The sequence below is a fragment of the Octodon degus genome, unplaced genomic scaffold, assembly GCF_000260255.1.
Source record: "Octodon degus isolate 3935 unplaced genomic scaffold, OctDeg1.0 scaffold00162, whole genome shotgun sequence".
Classification (NCBI taxonomy): Eukaryota; Metazoa; Chordata; class Mammalia; order Rodentia; family Octodontidae; genus Octodon; species Octodon degus.
In genome coordinates this window covers 1897995-1902650 of record NW_004524738.1, presented here as the reverse complement: position 1 = coordinate 1902650, position 4656 = coordinate 1897995, and the positions used below count along the sequence as shown (strand labels likewise).

The 4656-nt window shown below is 48.5% G+C and overlaps 2 pseudogenes; both read right to left on the bottom strand.

Annotated features, from left to right (window-relative positions):
• Positions 1–942: 942 nt before the first annotated feature.
• Positions 943–1499, bottom strand: LOC101570212 (annotated as a pseudogene).
• Positions 1500–2471: 972 nt separating this feature from the next.
• On the bottom strand, positions 2472–4083 carry LOC101571546 (annotated as a pseudogene).
• Positions 4084–4656: the final 573 nt, after the last annotated feature.

Sequence of the window (4656 nt, the reverse complement as noted above, 5' to 3'; positions counted from 1 at the left end):
CTGGGCAATGTAGCAAAGGGCTACCTTAGAAAAGAAAATGAAAATACCACAGGTCACTATAAACTAATATTCATTGAACCAGTCTTTAAAAAGTCTTTAAAAGCAAATACATGAAGCTATATAGCTGTAGGGGGGAAAAAAACCCAAAGGACAAAAACACAATAAAACTCAAATTACAACAAAAATATTATGCAGTACACAGGAACAAAACAGAAAGCACATAACTCCTTAAAGGTAGTGCTAAGAGGATAAGGAACTTGAATAAAGGGTCTTGTGGTCATGTTACAAGAGCCATAATGGGAGCCATCAGGCTCCTACGTCCCCAGGAATAAGCTTTGTGGTGAGCTGCAGAGGTGAGCACCACCACATGGGAAAACCACTCGTGAAGCGCATCTGTGAACAAGGCCTCTGTGTGAAAGGAGAGGTGTGTTGGCTTGTATTTTGCAATGACTTGTTATGCCCCACACCTCACATCCAACCCATCATCAAAAAGACAAAGCTGGGCACAGTGGCACAGAACTGTAGTGCCAGCTACTGTGGAGGCTGAGGCAGTGTGGTTGCTTAAGACTAGACGTTGGAGACCGGCCTCAGCAACATAAACCCCATCTCAACACATGAACAACCCCACACACCTATAACCTGAGTGTATCTCACCACCTCCACTGTTACCACCATCTCTCTCAACCAGACCTGCTGCCTCCAAAGGCACTCCTGATTTCTGCTCTTGCCCAAAGGGGATTCCAGTCAAATCCTACCATGGGACATGTCTCTCCTTTTTTTTTCTTTTTTCTGCAAAGGGGTTTATTTTCTTTTGGTCCAGGATTTGGAGGGGACTCCAGAAAGGTGAGAAAGCTGCCTAGTGGCTGGAGGGAGAGGGTTAGGCAAAGCCCTAATGACGGGTGATGCAGGAGCCTCTTAGAGACCATCAGGCTCTGTGACCTCCTAGTTGTGCTTAAGGGTGAGCCTTTCAAAGAGGTACTCACCCAGCCGAGCCTGGGGCCTTGCCAGCGTGCAGAGGTTGGTGAGGTGCTCACCTATCTTCTTGATGAGCTTCGCCTCCTCCCCTAGGAAGCTGTTCTCCAGGAAATCACAGATATGGGGGTCAGTCTTAGCAGAGCTCAAGGCATGAAGGTTCAGAAGAGCTTGGTGCAGGTTCTTCTCCAGGGCTAGGGCAGCTTCCATGGCATCCAAGGTTTTACCCCATTTGTCTTCAGATGGTTTCTGCACATCTTGAAAGAGTACACGGCCATCACACTGGTTTTGCATCTTCAAGAGTTGCTCGGCACCCTTGCGTTTCTCCTTGGCCAGCTCACAGAAGAAATGGCCCATGCCTCCCAGAGCCACATTGTCTCGGTCAAAGTAATAGCCCAGAGAGAGGTAGGTGTAGGAGGCCCACAGGTGGAAGTTCACCAAGCAGTTGACAGCAGCCTCCACTTTGGTGGAATAATTCTGATGAATCTGAGAGGTCATGGCTGATCAGCAATAAGGAGCTACCCACAAAAGAAAGGTGTTGTCTGGTCCTTGAAAGAGGAGATAGGTGAGAAGATGGTCCTGAGATTTGTACCTGGAAGATGGGTGGGAAGATGAAAGAAGGAGTCCCCGGGTCTGTTCCATCCAAATGCTGTTGAAGCAAGAAACAGATCTGCAGGACCTCCCCATGCGCCACTAGGACATATCTTTCCTTTCCTTGTCTGAAAATCTTTCTGGGGTTTCCTATATAACTCAGATTTTAGCTCCAAGCTCCTATAGTGCTTGAGGGGATGGACTCAGGCCTTCTGCAGCCTGCTTGGCTTCACTGCCCACTGCTCACTCTCCCATGGCCACCCTGGCCTCTGTGGGATAAGCCGGGTCTCTCCTCCCTTGAGGCATTGGCTGCCCCCCCCCCTTTCCAGTTACCCACATAGCTATGTCTCAGTCCATTTCATGTTACTATAACATAATGGAGGTCATGGAGGATTGAAGGAAAAATTGAAGTAGAGCACTTTCAAATGAGCAAGGGACCAAGTGTTGGAAGGAGCAAGGAGGGGTGGGAGGGGTAGGAATTGGAAAGGAATTAAAATGTGTTCTGTACATGTACCAGCTCCCCACAATAAATGTGATCATTATGTACTGCAAATGTGGGTGAGTAAGAACAATAATGCCTAAGGTTTGGAAGTTCTAAAGTTTTCTGGCTCACAATTCTGTTAGCTGGAGGATCCAAATAACATGCACCAGTGTCCTAGTGAGGATCCCAGGTTACATTACAACATGGCCATTGAGAAGCAGAAAGGGAACCAGCTGCAGGCACAAGGAGCCAAGGCCTGGGCTGGCCCAGCTTTTTTTTTCCCCTAAGTCTTTAAGTTTTATTTAAATAGCCTCCAGTGAGAACAGAACAGACCAATTACTGCCATTGCTTTATAATACCAATGAGCCAAGTCAGGGAGGACAAGCACACCTGCAGCCAACTGCCAGCCCGTGTGATGGGTGGGATCTCAAGGGAGGCAGCCCTGGCCCCAGCCCGCTGGTAGAGGAGTATACACGGTGGAGCAAGGGTTCTTGATGATCTCATCAACAGACACGATCAGGCATGCAGCCTCAGAGGCTGCTGTCAGGGCATTGATCTGCATGATAGCTGGCTTTTACACGAAAGCTTCGAAGTTGTTGGTAATGTCCTCACTGTTGATGTCCACCCCATACTATATGCCACCCTGGGCATGCTGACCCCATAGTTTGTTCAGGATGTTTGTGGCATCAAAGCCTTAACTGTCACACAGCTGTGTGGGATAGTCTCCAAGGCCTTGGCATATGCCCTGATCAATAGCTGCTGCTTTCCTGGGATAGTCCTTGAGTCATCCCAAAGATACCCAGAGAGTTCCATCTCAATGGCTCCACCACCAGCCACCACTGAGTCATTCCTGATGGCCCTCCTGACAATCATGATGGCGTCATGTAGAGACTGCTCTGTCTCCTCCATGAACTGCTCAGCTCCACCATGGAGGGTGAAGGTACAAGTCTTGGCCTTGGGGCAGCCAGTGAAGAAATCACACCTTTCACCTTCAATTTGGAATTCTTCGAGCAGCTAGCAGCGGCTCCATCTGCGGATGGAGCATTCACACTGGTCTGGATCGAACCTCCACAGGCCATTATTGTCCTCTTCAAATCCTCCTCAGGCACATGGCTGGCACAGAACATGTCCCTATCAGTGAAGTACTGGATGGCCACATCTCCTATAGGCAGTTTGGACAAAATAACTTTGGCTCCAGAATTATAGATCTTCTCTAACTTGTCATACAGAATGTCCCACTCAGCATCAACAATTGCCTGATAATCCTCTACCATGTAGACTCTGATTTCAGCATTGTCTTTCTCAGCTTTCAGCTCAAGTTCTACATTTAATAAGGCAATTGTGGGGTTACTGTACTTTTTAGGTTGCATTTCAAATCCAGCATAAGAGAAAGTCTTGAATGTAGCACCAGCCACCAGCCGAGACTCCTCTAGGGCTCCACGCTGCACCCCTTTGATTCCAGTCATCTTACGCTGCAGCAAACCACCTAGAATCATCACAGCACCAACCACCATCTTAGCAAGGAAGGCTTTCTGCTGGGAGGTCAGCTTGGAGCTCAGAGCTGTCATGGCACACGCTCCAGCAGCTTCCTCTGCTCCACTTTCTCTTGCTTCTTCACGGTCACAGTGATCTCCTTGATCTTGTTAATTGCCAACTGTGTAGCTGTGCAGAAAGCTTGGATGATGACCTGGGGGTACACACCTTCCTCCACACAGGGTTTCATCTGTGTCAGAAACTCTGCAGGCCGCAGTGTCACAGAGGTGGTGCCATCACCAACCTCAGCATCTTGAGATTCGGCAATGTCCACTGAAGTCTTTGCTGCAGGGTAGACGACATCAAGAACTTTCAAAATTGTGGCCCCATCATTAGTAATTTGATGGTTTTGCTTCGGCCATCTACAATAAGCTTGTCCATGCCACGGGGACCTAGGATGGTTCTTACAGCTTTAGCAATCACCTGGAAGGTGCTGATGTTACTCAAAGCTGAGGGATGCCTTGGGAGCTGTCAGTCCACTCTTTCAACAGTATAACTGGTGTGGGAATTATTTTGCCAACTTCTTCAGGGACTCGCTACTCTGTTCCTGTGGTCTCACTTTGTAAAACCTGCTCTTGTGAGACCCAACCAGTGCTACAAGAGCTGCCTTCAACTTATCTGGGGATGGTGCTCCTACAATCTCCCATGAAGCCCTGCTGCTTAAAGATTTCCTACCTCTCAATACTATTGTACTGGGAACCAAGATTCCAGCGCATGAACTTCTGGGGGACACATTCAAGCTATAGCCAAGCCTCTCCCATCCTCAGTTCCTTGTCAAGTGTCACCTTCTCTGCTGCTACTTTTATTCTTCATAGCACTTAACATTTGCTGATACTCTCTATAATATACTAACTTATTAGGGCCGGCGAGATAGCTCAGCAGACTAGGCACCTGCTTAGGCAAGCACAGGGAGTGGGGTTTGATCCCCAACACCACATGCCACACTGGTCCAACCCCCTGATGCACTGAGCCAGCCACTGAGTCCACGCATGGTGGCACTTGCCTGTAATCCCAGCACTGGGGAGGCTGAAAACAGGAGGATCACCATGAGTTCCAGATGCATAGTGAGATCCTGCATC